This window comes from Apteryx mantelli, chromosome Z (assembly GCF_036417845.1).
Source record: "Apteryx mantelli isolate bAptMan1 chromosome Z, bAptMan1.hap1, whole genome shotgun sequence".
NCBI lineage: Eukaryota > Metazoa > Chordata > Aves > Apterygiformes > Apterygidae > Apteryx > Apteryx mantelli.
In genome coordinates, this window is record NC_090020.1 from 49406970 (window position 1) to 49426158 (window position 19189).

A 19189-nucleotide genomic window follows, 5' to 3' on the forward strand; every position below is an offset into this window, starting at 1 on the left:
TTATATTCAAAAGTCAAGGAGGAATACTTTTTAGAACATGGGTTATAGGTATTAAACTGTCCTAAAGATAGGTCAGTTATGCATGGATCACATAAGGTGCAACAGTGCTGGGATATATATTCAGAAGAATACAGTGGCATATTTCATGGCAAACTGTACGCCAGACTCGATGTACAAGGGGAAAAAACAAGGATTGTCTTGATCAGTGAAGACTATGGAATGACTTCTTACTATTCTCCTTTTTCAATGTGTGTATTTGCAAAACTACCCACCTTAAAACTGAGAGCTCCAGTGTTGCATGGCCAGCAAAATAGTTTTCTGAAGTTTTTAAAAAATTAAAAGATAATCCTCTTATTTCAGGAAGGTAAGATAGTCTTTGAATTTTCAGAATAGAAAAAAAACAATAATTTGTGTTCATTATTGTGAAACAATTATTAATGATATCTTTGCAGATTTCTTTTTGTTTTTTAAATAACTGAAATTTATACACCAGCGTTTAATATTGTACAAATTTAAATTGACTGCAAGTTTAGAAAACAATAAAGATTGGCTTTGAGAGAAAAACTTAAGAAAATGATGCATTTTTTAATTATTTAATGAAACATATTCTTGAATGTGACATAATTTTGGAGCTTCATATGGAGTGTGGTTTGACTGCCATATGTAAGTTTTCTCAGTGTACGTGCTTGTTAGAAATTATTGTTCAATTTATTATTTGGAGCCAAAAAATGGAAAAGAAAATTAAACACAAATGATGACATTCTGCAATCATTCTGGTACATAAAGGTTTTTGAGAGAGGAGTCCCGGAGTTATATTCCCCCATTCCATGTATAAATTGTAGAACTTGTCTCATTTACAAAAGAATAAAAGAACTTTCACTTTCATATTTTGCATCCGAAAGGTGGCAGAATTTGAGTGCCAGTAAAAGACCCTGAGACTGCTAAATTGTCCATTAAAATTAATGGAGCTTACTTGACTTTTACCTTTGAGAAAAACAAAATTGGGCAATTTTTTGAATTCCTCAAAATAGGCCCTGTAGGTGAATTGAAAGAGCTGAGAAATTACTTTGCAAAATTATGTGAGTGTCAAGGATGTCTGGGAAGGGGGCTTTTCATCGGGAAATGAAATGATAACTCAGAGAAAGGCACTTAAGAGCTCTGTACATTCTGTTTCTTTTTCTCTTTTTGCTAGTTCAACTAAAACTGCACAGTATGCTTCCTGATACTGCTAGAGACAGAGGGCCCTGTACAGAACACATCTATTTCCCTTTCCCGGTGCCCTCTCAGTCTGTAGATGTCACCCTTTATGAAGTCCTTGCCGAATGACTTTTGGGCAATCTTGAGAAACGAAGAAACCAGGATTGACACTCGGCAGTCCATGCTTCTCCACCCCGATAGGATACCCAGGTGCAAGCTGTCCTCTGACATATTACACTCTTAAACCCTGAATCAGCACGGCCAAATTCTATAGCTCTTTAAACCACATTCTAATCACTATTATTTATACTGAGGACATCACTGCCCAATATATCTATACTTACCCTTGTATAGGTCAAGGAACTTTTCCAGCAAGCAATGAGAGAGAGACGAAGCAATCCGTCTTCTTTTAATGATGCTTCCCCCAGTTATATGCAAACTAAATGAACTATAACTGTGGTGAAGGACTGCAGAAGGATGTATTCTGGAAAGAAACCATACAGATACTACAGTTTCTAAAGACATGTATATAACTTAAAAAAACCCATGCGTTTCACATATACAACTCAGCAGGAGATCAGTGCTTTAATGCTTTTTAGAATATGACTAAGCACCTCTTTAGGAAGGTGCTTTTTAAAATCCAGATATTCAGGGCTACATTAATTACTATTTTTAATGTCTTCATTAGTTATTGACCAAACTAATGAAGCTATTATTTAAAAAAATGTGAAAAAGAATTTTATGTCCTGGATGTAAAAATGGTGTTTAGAGCTTGAAGGTAAGGAATCTTTCCTCACTTTGAGAAAATGCTGCATAAAAAGGGTTTTGAATGGTGCACAGGGTTCTAGTGGTGCAAACAGATACAGGCCAGAGGAGACAGGGAATGACTTTTCCCCTACACTTACAATTACAGAGCCAGAAACTACTGTATCTGCTATCACTGAAGCAAAGAAATTCTATGATGTACTTGTGATGGTACTCCTGAGCAAAAGGTTTATTTTCACTAAAATAATCAGTTATATTTCTGTTTAAGTTTTTGACAAAGTACCTTGAAGGGGGGCAGAGGAATCTCATCCATGTTTAGTATTAGATTTTCATGTTTTTTTATTACCTCTCATCCTTGTAGTAGCCAAAGGCTCTGGTAGAATTAGGATCAATTTCTTGTGCTCAAGAACATGCAGTAATTAAGAAGAGTAAGCCTACAAAAAAAATCTGTCTCTTATGCTGCTTATTGTAAATCATGTGCATATACTTAGGAACACATTGTATAATTTTAAATGCTTTTCTGAATAGTGGGTTTGGAGGGGTATTTGCTGATAAAAATCACAGCATTTTATGCACTCTATATTTTGTTTGTTTTTTTTTTTTACTTTAAGCAGAGATGTAAAAAGAGTTAACAATAAATGCTGCCCTTTTATAGTGCTTTTGTAAAATTGGGTTGCCAAATACAGTTTGCTTTTGGTATAATGGCACATTGCTGAAGGTAGACAAGCTAGTTTAATTTGTTGCAAAGAAGTCATTTTTATATACAAGTATAAAAAATTCAAGGTATTGCCAATATAATAGTTTATAGCAGCAATAAATTGGTTTAAGGATTTTAAAATGAGTTCTTATTATTGGTCTGAACAAATGTTGCTTTGGAAAGTTTTCAGCTATAGCAGTTTCTTCTAGTATTCCAGTCAACATTATTTTCTTTCATTACTCTCATACGAATCTTTAGATCCAACAGATTCCAGTAGTATCTAGTCTGTTTACCTAAAGATAGTAAGTCAGAAGGGGTCAGGATTTGTATCATTCATTGTTATGCCTGACCCTCTATTGTGCTCCCGTTTATTTTTTCTTAGCTGAACTGGTGGTTCCTATGTATGTTGGGTGCATGGACCAGTGTCACCCCCTGCTCTGCACAGGGGCATTGTAAGGTTCTTAGTGGTGCACCCTAGTTCAGTGCTTTGGCAGCAACAGGTTTTTTACTATCAGCTGCAGCTGAGAATCTTTTGCTTGCTCTATCCCCATTAAATTACAGATGTGTCCTGGCCAGCTGGTGAGCAAAAAGATACAAAGGCCCCAATAGAAAGAGCCAGCATGAGCTGGCTATATGAACTATTCTAACAGCCGCAGCTCACTTCTTTTCTGGACAACTCCAGCGTGCCCAGAGTGTTACCCGCACATATATGCCATTCCTAGCAAAATCGGTCGCCACAGTGCTCTCACTTGATGTGCCCACAGTAGGCCTCTCTCTTCCCAAAAGCACTGAATGGTCTCTAGAATGGTGAATGGTCTGTAGCCCCTTCCTGAGGCTAAAAGTATACAGGACACTTGCTGGACACCTCCTCCGTGCACCAAACAAAGATTTCACTTAATTTGACTGTTCACAGAAGTGTTTTCTCCCAACAACTAATCAAAACAACTAATCTCCCAACCAGAAATCTAAAATACAGACATTGATGGCACTGAGTTGATTACACAAACTGAAAGTTGGTCCTACTGCTGTATCATATTTGGTAGGAAAGAGTCTGAAGGTCTTTGCCAAATTTTTCCCAGTTGCTGTTAGAGAAAATGGGGGGAGGATGAGGTTTAACAAAAATTCACTCAGTCTGAAGACCTTCTGTTTGCCTCTGGGCCAGTTGTAGAAGCACACAGTTAAATGTGTTCTGTGGTACCTAAAAACATTGTGACCTCTGAATGTGTGACACGCATTCACTCTAGAAAACAGGAACCTGAATTTATAAGGTTTAGGACATTGGATTTGAGTTGCAGACTGGGGGAGGGGCTTCAAAATAAGGAACACTGCTTACCCCTTTCATTGTTTTGTTAACATCTGATCCATCAGTTGTAGAGATTTACATTTATGACTGCCTCATTACATGCCAGAAATTTACCAATAATTTCTACACAGATGAGTACCTTCTTGGCTTGCATTATTATTTATGTTTTAAAGTTATATGATGGCCTGTGTCTGTTTCTGAAACTTCATATTTTTGCTTGCCTGTGCCAAAGTGTCAAGAATTCAATATTTTGCCTCAATGGAGTAGTATCCTGCAAAGGGCTTTATTGCACTCCCAAAAAACGATTTATGTGAACTGTCCACAAAAAAAAAAAAATGTCCACAGTATCTGCGTTGTATTGTAACCAAAACCAAAAGGTTTGTTTTAGGAACAGTAAAAATACAGCAGTTACATAAAATGATTACAGAAATCCATTTTTTGCCCTCTGTGGAATTGTGCAATGATACCAAGGTTTTCTGCTTAAAACTGCCTGGATTGTTCACAAAGTGCAAGTTAAATCTCAAAGGCCTAGATTCTCAATGTTACACATGCACCTAATTTACATTAAAACTCATGAGAATTGGACACAATTTGCTTCAAAAACAACACAAGGTAGAATTCATTATCAAATTTTACTATAATCCTAAAACAGATGGTGACATTACAGCAACAGTCAATTTAAAACCTAATTGGTTTGCAACATAAAAGTGAGTTAGAAATGTTTTCAAATACAGCCTACATCTATGAATCAGGCTGTCAAAAAGTACAGCTTTGCAGCTGTACTTTAAGAAATATTTTTATCTTTCCTTATTCTTGGTCCTCAAAGACACACTGAATAAAAGAGAGAAGTGAGTGGCTGAGCATATTGGGGTAACAGTTAAGTTCTGCCTAAAGAAAATACAGAAAACACTTGTTTGTTTGCTTAGTTTGGGAATAAATATTTGAAGGTGTTACTTGCAACTGTGCAATGAAATATAGACAGAGAAGGATTTTTTAATCAAAAACTTCTTTGAGCAATGTAAGTTTAGCAAAATAAAATGTCAAGTTTGTCATCTCCAAGCAAGATGTAGCCAGAATACTCCCTAAAGAGGACAGGAAAGTTCATAATGGGGCCTGTCTAGACATTATACCAAGACTCAGATATACTTTAAATCAGGGTTTTTATGGAGATAAACCAGTGAGAATGTCACTGACATTTGCATTATGTTCTTTCACTAAGATGGTATTACAGCAGAAAATAAATGCTATAATTGCCATAACTAATATCTACCAAAGTTCAGTCTTAAATTGTGTGATTAAGTGCTGTAATACTATCCTAATTTGTTATAGTAAGTAATTTGGTAGAGTGAGTTTCCTTTTATATGTCAGCCCTTTTTATCATTAACAGCTTTTCCAGTATGAAAGTTTCAAGAGTGGCTTTGGGGATTTTTCTCACCCTTTTTTGTGTACGGGTTCCTTGTAGACAAGTTTAAGTGAGTCTGATGACAGATGACATTGCTAAATTAGGTTCTTAGAGTCATTAACACCCATCTTTTCCACCTAACGTAGATTAGCAGAGTACTTACAAAGAGAAAAAAAATCACAGCCAAAATATACTCTCTTATGTACAATCTTACTCCCAGAAAAGCCTCACCTCACGGAAAGGTTGAAAATACCTTTAAAATCCTAATGTCTGTGTAATCTTTTAATGTTGGTTCATGTACTTGAATCTAAAACTTCTTTTATGTATAATGGAAAACCAAACTTGCAAACTTTTAACAATTATCTGCCACATTTAACTGAATATTGTAATGCCTAGTTTTCTCTATGTGGGAGATCATGTCACATCTGAGAAGAGATTTAGAAGGGAAGTGAGAGATCCTCTTATGTAAGTTGCCTGCCTAGATTAGAAGCAATGAAAAAATATATTGACTGTAAGTAAAGCCTGTAGTAGGATTGTGTTTCAGACCATACTTTACACCCCATGAGACCCTCCATTTTACATCCTTATTTTGTTAGATGAATGTTTGTCTCTGCGAGAAACTTCTGACTATCAAACTGTATATAATTACAGATATACAAATTTCTCTCTCTCTCTCTCTCTAAAATTTAGAAGTTGTCTTTCATAATGAAAGCTTTGACTAGCAAAAAGGGAAAAAATAATACCTTAAAAATTATTTTTAGCCCTTACTGCAGTAAGCAGGAACTTACTGGCAGCCAATACAATGCGCTGTCAATACTCACCAGCATCCAGACTTGAACAGTCTTATTCAGGATGGTCTAAGAGGCAAGTTCCACTGCTGCTGCCCACTGAACAGCTGAGTATGTGGTGATGATGCTTATGTCTTTGGTCCTCCTTCCTGCCCCTCCTTCACCTTCATGCATTGTTCACTCTCCCTTCCTCGATATGGTGTGCATGTCCCCTACTTCATTTGTCAGCTCTGCTGTTTCTCTTCTCTGCTTGCCTCGGGGCGTTGGGAGCAGGTTTCTTGCTCCCGCCTCTACCACAGAGGCCACAGAAGTGAGTAGAGGGCAGCCTGCTCCTGGCTCCCAGAGGCATAGGTGGTAGCCCAGGTGGCACTAGCGAGGATGGGGCCTCAAACCTCCTCCCTCCTGCATGTCCCCATGGGTGTTTGGAGCCAAGTGATCACTGAGGGATAATGGGGTGCAGAAGGGTGTGAAGGAAGAGTGCTGAGAATAGAGACTTGCCTGGGCACTGAAACGCCTGTTATGATGCTCCTCATGTTAGTTGTGTTTCCTTCTCAGAAGCCTGTAACTGGTACTATACAGTGATGGACTGTCACCTTCACAATTCAGCTTATTTAGAAAAATAGTTATAATGGTAATACTTGTCTTTCTGGAGTGCTTTAATAGCATTAACACTGATTTTTCCCAAAATCAGTTTTGTGCTTCACCAAATCAGGGTAACTTAAGAAAGAAACCCCATGTGAGAAAAATTCAGTCTGGATGCACAAAAAAGGCCCCTTTGGCATAGCCCTTCTCTCAGTGCCCAACAGTACGTCAGTGAGGCATTTCTCCTTGCTCCTCTGGCAAAGGTTGGCCACAAAGTGCCTGAATGTTTAATAGCTCACAAAAATACCATGAAGCTTGCTTTATAGTAAATGAAACTGTGAGGCATTAACTGTAACAGAAGATGAACTGAGAAGTGGACATAGTTGTGTATAGAGGCCACAAAGATACAGCTATCAGTCTTCTACATTTCAACCATTCCCCATCCCTGCTTGGCAATCTGTCCAATCATCGTTGTTGTTTTCTGTCCCCGAAGGTGTGACATTTTTTCCTGTACAATCGGAAGATTGCTGTACACGTAAGCCACACATTTCAAGGGAATTTCTCCAGATTGAAAAGATCCTGATTCTGGCCTTTACTGCACAGCTATTATGCCATAAAACTAAATCCAAACAAATTGCTAGTTCCTCCACAATCTCAACTGCCCAGAATTTTAAACTTAAATTCCAGAAATTCAGTTTTTAAAACAAATTTTCTCTGTTCTGGTGCTTTCCCAATAGCCAGGCTTCAGATTCAATAAGACTTTTGATGATCTATTGCCTTAGAAAGTCTGATCTAACAGCCTGTGTCTGAGCCAGCATCTGTTACTCCTCTTCATTTCAAATATCCCATTATACTTTTAGTAGCTAAATAGTCCATACTTTCTGCAACTGCTCTGGGCTAAACAGAATTGTATATCCTTGCATATCCAGTCTTTCCTTCTTTGTTTGCTTTCCACTCGTTTCCTGTCTTGGAGAAATTGGTCTTTGTGACCAGATTCAAAATATTTGTGACAGTCTTAGTTATGATCATTTTTTCATAACTCTGGAGTTTAATTAAAATGTTTCCTTGCTTGCTTGTTGTTTGCCAGTTTCCCTTGTTATATAAACTGAATGTGTCACTTTTTATAGCAGCACTTTGTTGTAGCTGTAGAAATTTCAAGACTTGTGAATGAGACTTGTGGTCAGAGTAAGGTTTTGGCTCAGACTCATACAGATCATGTATGTTCTTCTTACTGGATGATGTCAACATGAACAGGCTTGCTATCTTGGTGAGGAGGGCTTTCAGGTACATTTATTGGTGCATGTGGCATGGTTTAAGACCAAACTGACAGTGCAGACACTAACTGGACTTGGACACCAAAACACTTTAGTCACAGATATATGCACAATGTTACATGTGACACCAGCTCCTGGCCCTGTGCTGGGGAGATGGCGCAGCAGGATGGAGACGGGCAGGTCGGCGTGGTGGCTCCAGCCATGCCGTGCACAGTCTGGGCAGGGCCCTGGGGTCCCAGAGGGTCTCTCCCAGGTACTCGAGGAGTCTCTCCCTTCTGTCTCCAGGGTCTTTCTTGGGTTCTCTTCTGGGTCTCTCCTAGAGTGACCCTGGACAATGTCAGTTATAGGACTGGGTAGAGAATACCAGATTCAGTCATGCAATTCCTGCAGTGCCTTGCCATCATCTGACACTGGTGCTGGCACTCACCATCTGCCCCCTCAAAGGTTTTCCACACATTGCAGCAGCACATTCACAGCTTTCAAAGCAATTAACAGGTTGTTTACCCTTAAATTACATTCCTTTTCTTGCCTGCTTCTTTATAACTGAAGTTCATCCAGGACCAACCTATGCCAACTGCCACAGATGGAGACCTTATCCCAGAGGTCAGAGAGGGAGAGCTGAAAATGGAGGTAGTATGTAAGGGAGAAGGCTACAAGGGGGCTTCACATTTTGCTGCTCAGAAGGGGAGGTACACTAATGCACAGAGCTTGAACAATAAACAGGAAGAATTTCAATCTCACGTGCAGTTGCAAGGCTATGATATTATCAAAATCACAGACTTGGTGAGATAGCATGCACAACTGGGGCACCATCATGGATGAGATAAGGCTGTTTAGGAAGAATGGGCAGGGAAGAAGAGGAGGGAGTATACATAGAGAAGCTCTGTAATTTCACAGAACTCCAATTTGAAACGGAGGACATGCTTACAGTCTCTGTGTCAAGATTAGGGGGGAAGGTAAGACCAAAGATGTTGTGACTGGGACCTGTTACAGACCACTTAACCAAAAGGAGGAGGTGGACAACGTTTTTACAGACAACTAGCAGAAATTTTTTGACCTTCCCTGTCCTCCTGGGGGATTTAACCATCCAGACATCTGCTGGGATGGCAACAGGCTTTGTACAGGCAACCCAAGAAGTTCCTAACCTCTATTAGGGCATGGCCTAGGATATTGAGGAAATTATTATCCCCTTTTACCTGACTCTAGTGGGACTGCACCTGAAATAATGGTCCAGTTTTGGGCCTCCCAGTCCAAGAGGAACATTAAGATGGGAGAGGAGATCCAGCAGAGGATCAACAGGATATTCAGGGGTGTAGAGCACATCACTTACAAGTAGAGGATGAGAGAACTGGGCTTGTTTAGTCTGGAAAAGAGGAGGCAAAGGGAAAAGCTAATAGCAGTTTACAGGTACTTGAAGGGTAGTTACAAGGCTGATGAAGCCAAAACACTTCTTGATAGTGGCAGACAGTATAACAAGATGGTATAGCAACAGCCACAATTTGCAGATTGGATGTTAGGAAAAACTTCTTTACTAAAAGTGTCATGCAGGTTGCTCAAGTGTTTGTGGACTCTCCGTCCTTGGAGGTGTCCTTGACTCCAGCTAGACAAAGCTGTGACTGACCTGATCTAGTACAGGTGATAGCGGGAGACTGGATTACGTGGTCCCCAGCAGTCCCTTCCCACCAACATTTCTAAGATTCTGTGATTCTCAGTGCCTGTTGTTGGGATAGAAGATGCTATTGTTTCACATACCTGGTTACATAAGGGACTTGATTATTTTTTGGCTTCCTGATGTGAAAGGTACTGTTATACACAACAATTTCAAAATATATCCTGGTGTATAATATTATTAAAGAAATAGTAAGGCTTCCATTTATAGTTAAAAATGATGAGCAAATATTTGCATGAATTTAGGTCAGTGTCTTATTCTTAACTGGTGTTCTTGGAGAATGGGACTTTTGGAGAGATGGGACTTTTATTTGAGAGTTGTAAATGCAAACTTTGCATTTGTCATTTAATAATTAAAACTTGCAATAACTGGCAAAGGAGATCCTTTAATTATGAATGTATTTGTTCAGTAAAGTGCCATTCAAGGGACACATGTAAGCATCAAATCAAGACCAGTTCTTTTCATTAAAGTACTTAAATACATGCTCAACCTTTAGTACTAAATTATTAAAGGTTGTTGAATCAAGGTGTGAGTTTTGTATCTGAGCTCTTGGTGATTGCTAGCACAGATATTGTAAACAATGCGTTCATGTGGTATAGGAAGCTAGAAGAAGAATATACTTGACTTCTCCAGAAAGATCATAAAACAAATTTTATATCTGACTTGGAATAAGTGTTTTGTGCCCCAGTAAATTTTGATAAAATAAAACAACTTGTGGTGTGCAAAAAATGAAAGAAGTACATGTTTTTGTTTGGTTAGTCATATGCTTTTGTGAATTACTCTAAATTCAATTGTAGGGCAAAGTCATAGTTCTCTTCTGCTCTGGAAAATGCCCAAAACATTTCCTGAAACATTTCTTTGCCTGTAAGGCAAAGAGAAACCAGTTATTCCCAGGAAACTCAGAAAAGACCCAAGATGGCCAGCTGTGATTTTATGCATGTTATTTACGTTCTTTGTGTTCACCAGCTCAAAGGCAACCCAATCCTCCTTTCATTTCCTTCTGAGGTACCTTTCCTGGAGAATATAGGGCCAGCAGTCTCTCAGAGTAAAGGTGAGCTATCAGAGAGTCTGTGCTGAATACACACAGGCTGTCAGACTGAGTAAATACTTTGAATTACAGCAGATAGACGTCAAATGCCATGATTCAGGGAAAGCAGTGCACAGCTTCCCATCTACTAGGTAATTCCTGAAGCTGCTTTCAGTGTCTAGGGTCTCTTTACTCCCTCTTGTGAGTTGTGCCAGGTGTGCACTTACTATCTGCTTTCTAAGGGAGGTGGCCACTTTCCAAATGAGAATGTGGTCAGGAAAGGGTGATGGGTTTGAAAATGAGAGAATTTTGATGTTTCTGAGGAGTGTGTATTTCTTGAAGCAGTGACTGTGATCTCAGTACTTTGCCACAGGATCCCTGGTGGTCTAAGTACAAACATACCTCAGATTGCCTGGTGTGGAGTCCATCTTCTTCTTCCTCCCTTCCCAGCACTGTGGTGCAACTCCATACATTGTGGACCATAGCTTTGGAGAACAGAGACTGAGAAGAAAGAACATGCTGCAGTCACTTCATCTTTTCCTCTCATTTCTGCTTACCTTTGTGCTCTTATTTCCATACAAGTGCCCTCTCCTATGTACAAGAAAGTGGAAAGGAGTATAACGTCCAAGTTTGTAATGTGCCTTAAATACTATAAAGATTTTTTCTGCATAAAATTCTAATACCTCTGAAAAGGAATCCACTGCTGTGTGTTGGCTCTATTACATCTATGAAGTTTTCTGTTTTTTCAAAGTCAGGACTTGAGATTTTCTTTATAGCAATGAGCTCCTTGATACATTACCTTAAAGAACTGCACATACGCAATAGAGAAGAGCTCTTTAGATGTCAGTCAAATGTACCAGCATAAAATATCTTTTTAATAGCAGCTTCTTCAAAAATTGCTTTCAAATGGAAAAATTGTGAAGCATATTAGAAAGGTACGAGAATGTCTCATAACCTTAGTGTTTTATTAAATAAGTAGCAATTAATCAGTCAAGTACAACAGTAGTTCTGGCTGTAAGGCTGCCAGTTCTGTGTTCTCAAGTGCAAAACTGCTTAGCTTTAGGCAGACTAATTTTTTTCTAGAGATTATTACCTTTTCCCTTGGGCCCAAATACCATGAAATCTCCATGGCCACCCAGCTGCTGAGAGGCAGGCATATTTCATGTTCACAAACCTGCAAACAGAGTAGCATACCTGTCCCAGCAAGGTCTAAAAATCCTGCAGGGAAATCAGCTGGCACCAGGTCATCTGCAAGATGGATCTTCTTCATGTTCTTTGTGATTTCAATTTCTTTTTTCGTATGTGCTTTAAGAAAGGGGAGGGGGGGAAAAAGTAAGAGATGTAAATGAGACCTGTGGTGCAAATGAGTAGGAGGAAATTGAAGTGATCATCACGAAGTAAGTGTTCATAGATTAATCTGTTAAATGAATAAATAATGACATATAATAAAAGTACTGTTGTTTGCTGTTGATGTCCGTGGTGTATTGAGGGAAGATAAAAATAGGGTGTTCTTACTGCCCTTTCTCCCTATAGCTATATGTTTCTTTGCTCCCACCCCACATTGTTCACAGAAGGAGCAGTGGAAGAGGTTTTTCTAAAATAATAGTGCCTTTGGCTATCAATCAAAGGCCAGGGAAAGTTTTCCAGTGAAATCTCTCCCCATCATTGCTATTACAACCAGCTCTGCAATTGATGGAGTCTTGAGTCTTTTGTTTTTCCCTCCAAGCTAGGCATTGTAACAACCAGAGGTATGAATACAAAACATGCAGTACAACATCTTCCAGATATTTTCATAAAATGTATTGTTTACCTACTTGACAAAACCAATAAACCTCAATCTATTTTAAACCTTTGTTTTAAATAGAGTTGTAAAGGTCACTTGAAGCGTTTTTATTTTGTTTTTAAAAAGGTTTTTGTTTTACTGTTTATTTTCCAATGAATTTTCTAGAAAATAGCTCTAAATTAACCAGTCCAAATCAAGGAAGCACTAAAATAAATTATCCATAAATCCTCCTACCTATATTTTGGAAAGGTGCTCTAATAATCCAACTCTCTATTTCCATATATCGATTTAGGTTATGCCAAAACCTGTAGCTTTAACAGGAAGTTGTTGCCACGTAAATGGCGCTGGGTTAAGATAAGTGCACAATAATGTCTGAGGGGTACACAGATCGTATTATATCCCCATATTCCGATAAAGGTTAGAACAAATATTCGACAAAATGGTTGTTCAGCCATATTCCTACAGGCTTTAAGTTAAAAAAATCTGGATAAGCTTCTGATATTTAAAAGAAGAATATCAGAAAGCTTAGATTCTAAAGTGCTTCTTTTGATTTGCTCCCCAAAAGCATGTTTTATTTCCATGCAAAAACATCATATTCAAATATACTGTTCAAAACATTCTGGCATACAATCCTACCAATTGCTAACAGTTCATAATTGTCACATTCCATGTTGTTGAAGTATCATTAAAAAGCACCGTCTTCTGCATATATATGCATTTTCATGGTTATGAAGAACATAAAAGATCATTACCAAGGACCACAAGTAGCATGTTTTTCCATAGCATATCAATCTGATAGACATGATTTCACCTTCTTTGTAAAAAAGATTAAAATCACTCACCAGAAAAAAAGAACTGCAGCTTGGTTTTATTGACAAGAGGGGATAATCATATCAAAAGTATTACAGAAATAAACAGTACTACCCCTTTCAAAGCTTAATGCTTGTCATCTGTAAATTTAAACAAAGCAATATTTGCTGAAGAACTAAATTATGATAGTAATGTTTCACTGTTACAAGCATTCCTCTAAAATTAGTATATCCACTCTCTGATGTATGAAAACTGATAGCTTGATATGGTAATATAGATTACTTTCCAATAGTTTGAATTGAGATGATTCTCTATGGTCTCTTATCTTGTTGATATTATCAGATTTAAAGGGTCATTAATTACTGTAGTCTCTTATTTTGTAGGTTATTATTATACTTTACTTTTATGTATGATTCTTTTATTAAATGACTAAGAAACAGACATATAAAGTATAAACTGTGATGCCCAGAGGCCAAATTAACAAATCACTCTTTAAAGTAAATTATGTTTAATTAACCACTACACAATTCTTAGGCTAATTTTTAATTTATACGCAAGATCTGAAATACACAAATTCAATCATAACCTTAAAAATTCAGCAGTCACTACGGCATAGAAGAAAATTAATAATCAAACAGAACTACATAGAAGTACTGAACTATTCCACATCACGTACAATTTTCTGCCTGGTTGCTGAAGGCAGCAAAGTCACATTCTTGTCATTCCAAACATTGCATTCTTTGATCTTTCCTCCTCCTGCCACTATTCACCTCTCGCTATTCTTGTTTTCCTCCATTCTTAGTCACTTTTGGACGCATTACTACTGTGTGACCTGGCATGAGGGAGAATGGAAGGGGGTTCTATATTTGGCTTTTCTCTCACTCAGCCTCCACCTGCAAGCAACATTCAGATCTGCTTTTCTCTTTCATAACATCTAGAAATATATCTGCTGTGCATAATTAAATCATAGAGTTCATTGCTACAGTATATTATAAACACCAAAAGTATAAGTAAGTTCCAAAAGGTGTTAGACACATTCATGGAGAATTCATCTTTCAGTGGCTATTAAACATAATCATGCAGGTGCAATCTCTAATTTCTGTCTCAGAAGCTCCTGATAAATGATGAGAACTGGGAAGATGTACGCAGGAAAGGAACTCTTTGTACTTCTGTCTCTTGCAGCTTTTCAGAAGCATCAGCGACTGCTCACTGTTGGGGACAGGATACTTTTCTGGGAGGACTCATGATCTTATTTAAAATAGCATCTTTTAAGGGTTTTTTTTAAGCACTTGCAAAGAAATGCAAAAATACCTGAGATGGCATTAAAGAAGCTAGGTTGAAGGCTAGAAAGAGTGTCTTTCGTGCTGAGACCTATTTTGGCTGCCACGCAAAGCGGTGCGGCTGTGCCGTGCCACACAGCTCTCTCTGTTCACTCTCCCAGAAATACCTAATGAAGGCCATTGTCACTTTTCCTTTCCACCAGCTACGTGATTGCACAGATCCTGCCTCACACCTCATCAACATGCACGATTCCCCCTCCACCTCTCCCATTTTCTCACTCACCTGTGCATGCTCCACTTTGTATAGAGAATGGATATGCAGATGCAGTGGCAGAAGGCACGGCACAGGGCGCTTGGGCTGGTGCGCTGAGCATGCCATGGGGGAAACCGTGCAGCCCACCTGCCTCTCGCACCACGCGTAGTTTGTGTCACATGCCTGTATGAGGGGGGTGCAGCCAGGCTGCATCCTGACCCAGTAGCAAAGTGCAGCGGAGACACAGCCTCAGCCACTGGATGTTCAGTCACCTCCATTACATGTTTTTTGAAACTCTTGACTAGTAAATGCCTTCTTCCCTGCAACAGAAGGGGGGGGAGGGGAGAGGAGTCAAATAAGACTTGTAAACTCGGAAAGTTTTGAACTAGGAAGAATTGACACAGAGAAATTAAAATCATTTGTAAAAGTTAGGCAAGCATTGGGTATACATTTTATTGAAAAAGAGGACAGGGTAAAAATACCAAAGAAAAAATATTATAGTAGGATTAATTACAGCGTATAGACCCAGTTCAGTGTCAGAATCTATTGGCAATGATCACTGGAGCCGTGAACAATCATTTAAAGGTCACAGAAATTTGTGAAACTTCATCTCAGTGCAAGATGTCTGCAGTAGCTACTAGACACAGGTATATTAATAAAAATAGAGAATCAACATAAGAAGAAAAATAACTTGAGCTAAAGCTAGCTAGAGGAGAAGAAGATGTATTAAACATTAACTGGTCATATTAGCACTGCAGATGCTTCCATTCTCAATGAAAAAGGTCAGTATTTAAAAAGCAATGATGGGTAAATGGTTCTCATAAGAAGGAAAAGTTGGCAGTGGGAAGGTTGATAGAAACCAATCCCAAAAGAACATCTGATCTGAGAAAAGGAATCTTTGGGAATTCTAAGTGTTGCCAAAGAGTCACTGAAATTGTGAGTGGCTACAGGATCTTATTATAAAATCATGGGAAAAAGTCATTCTATGCTATTTTAATAGCTAGATTAATTTTAATAATAGTGTCAGTAAGTGGCTATGGGTGACAACGTCTCTTGGGAAGAAGGCTGGATTTACCAATTAAACTTTTATCTCTGCTAAATCAAGGGACAAACTGATACCTAAATTTGGGAAGAAACCATGAGCTGTCAGAATTAAACCCGTAAAATAGTATTTGATCTTGAGCACCTTAATTGGCTTCAATGTATTTCTTATGTCTGAAGTTTTCTTGTCTCTTCTAGTGTTAGCTTTTGAAAATCATCATTATTAATACAAAGCCCCAGTGTTTTGTTAAGTTAATCAAATCACACTCAAGTCTTATATTCTGCAAAGCATCAGAGCTGAATTCTGCAGCGTGCTGTGGCAGACTGGAGAGACTGGAGCAATTTAATATACAATAAAATAGAAACTGATTGCATTTTTCATTTTCCTATTTATTTAACCAGTGCAGTGTCTCCTGTGTTATTTGTTTGGAGATTGAATTCAGTTTATCTTAAGCCATCACCATATTTTAAGTTTTTGGTATGCTGGAGGTTTCTGTCCTGGCAACACACAGCTGCACAGATAAGGACCATAGATCTGCAGGGTTTAATGGCTATGTAGGGGAGAGTTGGGCCATAACAGAGAAGATGTTAGAGAGCTGTAGAGCTGTAATATAAATATCTTAGTTGGACGGTTCCACTAGAATACCCAGCAACTAAATCATTAAGGCAGGCACTGCACTGCAATTTCTATTTCCCCATTAACACTCCATTGAGAGGATAGGGTGAGTTAATCCTCTTCAGACCTCTTGTTTCAGGCTGGCTGTAGATTTCGGTAGGAAATACTGAACTGATTATGAATTCGCTGTGCTGTTCTCCATAACAATATTTGTATGGAGCCCAGAGGAAAGACTTTATTTTCTCTACACGCGTTTGTCAGGTCCTAGGACTATGGCTTCTTTTAACAAAAGCCTCAGTTATGGGACTCTGCACAGTTGCTGTGAAAGGTCCCACTGACCAAATATTATCCCCTGTTGTCAGGGGCAAGCCACACTGTTGTGCGCTGTGATCTCTTTGCAGTTCACTGGAGTGCCAAGGACGCTCAGGAATTAGTTTACGCTGTACCAGTCCTGCTGGTCTGCACAGTGGGGACGCATAAGAGATGTTGTGGACAGCGCACGTGGTGCCCTAGATGCCAAGTGTGGACAAGGAGCTGTGCCAGCAAGGTATAATTTCGAGCAAACCTGAGGCATCTCTGAAGAGTGCTGCAGTTGGGTTGCTGGCACCAGGTCCTTGGAGACTCAGCCTTTGGTGCCACACCAGCGTGCTTCTCTGAGAGCTGCCAACTGTAACAAACACAGCTTTAGCTTTTTCGGTTTTCATACAAACCATATTCAGCGTGATTCCCTTAATCAAGGGTCCATTTATCTCTATAAAAAACAACCCACAAAATACAGATTTGTTTATTTGTTTTAAACATTACCTTCAGGCCTGTAAAACTGTAATTCCAAGATAGTTTACATTCCTGAAGAATGTTTTTATTCATACCACTGGATAGTGGATCATACTCTGCTAGCTGCGTGACGATGTACTTCAGTGATTTTAGGGATCTTTTCAGGATTGATCTTTACTGTGATAGTATTGTACCTTACAAAAATTTGTTTTGCTACTATTTTCATTCTAGAAATCAATGAAGATGTGGCTAATCAATGATCTCAGTTATTTTCCATGGTCATTTACGCATCTCTTGGAATTTTTCCATCCGTTAAAACCTGATGGAGAGAAAGCACAGGTTCTCTTCTGAGAAATGCTTAGGGACATAGCAAAACACAGGCCATTTGACGGAGCATAAATCAACCACTCCATCTACAATTCCCCTTTACCCATTTTTCAAAATGAGAGGTACTTTAATAAATAGCAGCTCTTGCCACTATACAGACACAGTGATGTTGAAAAATCACCCTCAATCCCTCTAGATTTGCAGTTAAAAAAAAATTGCAGTTAACTGTATCATCACTGTATATTTGCATTTGAAAATCTGTTTTTCAAGAACAGGTCTATCAGTACAGTTAATACAGCATTAATTTAATGCTTTTTTACTTTTACCTTGCCTGCTAGTTGTGGCGGATTAAAGCACGGACTCAGGAGGGTTTGCGTCCTGAGACCTTTATTGTTTATTCTAACACGTATTTATACTAAAAAGTTAGCTACTTCAGCGATTTCACAGATACACTTTGCTAAGCCAGTCACCATGCAGATTATGTCACAGGTAGCCAATCATTGCACCGATCACGCGCACAGTGATCATGCCTTGTTTGCTTCTTTGTTGGAGAAATGCTGTCTTGTTCTTAGCCTTGGTTCCCACCAGCTTCTGCTGGTTTATCTGTACTTTCTCAAGATGTATCATTCCCAGCTGCACCGGTGTCCTTGGGTATGCTTGCTCCTGTTCAGACTCTTCTTTGTTCAAGCTAGCAAGTTTCCCCAGTTCCCCTTTTCCCATGGCGTGCAACTTTCCTCCAACTTAACCCTGTCATGACCCTCCACAGCTAGTTATGTTTTTAATAAATATTTCATTGTTTCCCAAAGATGCCCTGTGTGAAGCAAACATCAAAAAAAATAACAGAAGGAAAAGATAAGCATAGTTGTGTGCTAGTGCAAGATAGAGAAAGGAGTTAAATACAAAACAAGCAAATGAATAAGATTCAGAAGGGGGTGAATTTGGAGAAATACCTAGCACCAGATTTGGAAGCCAATTTTCAAAAGTCGGTTTTGACATGGGATGTGAAAACAGACAATTATTCAGGCCAGTATTCAGGAGGGCAAGACCCACACAAGATCAAGGGATCAGTATGAAGAGCATATAGAGAAGAGTGGGAAGGAGTAACAAAGTGAACATAATGGGGAGAATGCTAGGGCTAGAAGCAGAGTTGTTTAAAGGGTGACAGGGATGACCTGCTCTTAAAAATATAGACTAAGATCCCATCACCATACTAGACAGAGAGTTAGGATGCACAAGAGATTTTTAAGGGGCATTTTATTATATCCTCCAGTCTGCCTAACCCAGGGAATACCTAAATTACACATATACCAATGAAGTTTCTAGGCACCTTACATTTCTGCTTCTGTCACAGGCAAAACTGGCTGTGCCAGAAAGGCATGTATCAATACCCATGTCATGAGTGGGTGTTAGCAGGATTCACAGCCAGGCCAGTCACCCATTTACGTTTTTTGCAGGTGCTTATTTAATAGACCTGCTCATCATATGTCCCACAAAACAAAGGAGCAATACACTTGGGGAGATCACAGCTCAAATGCTATTGTGTAAAAGCTTTTATTTAGACAAAGAAGGGCAGATATGGTTTGGGGAAAAAAAGGGAGGGG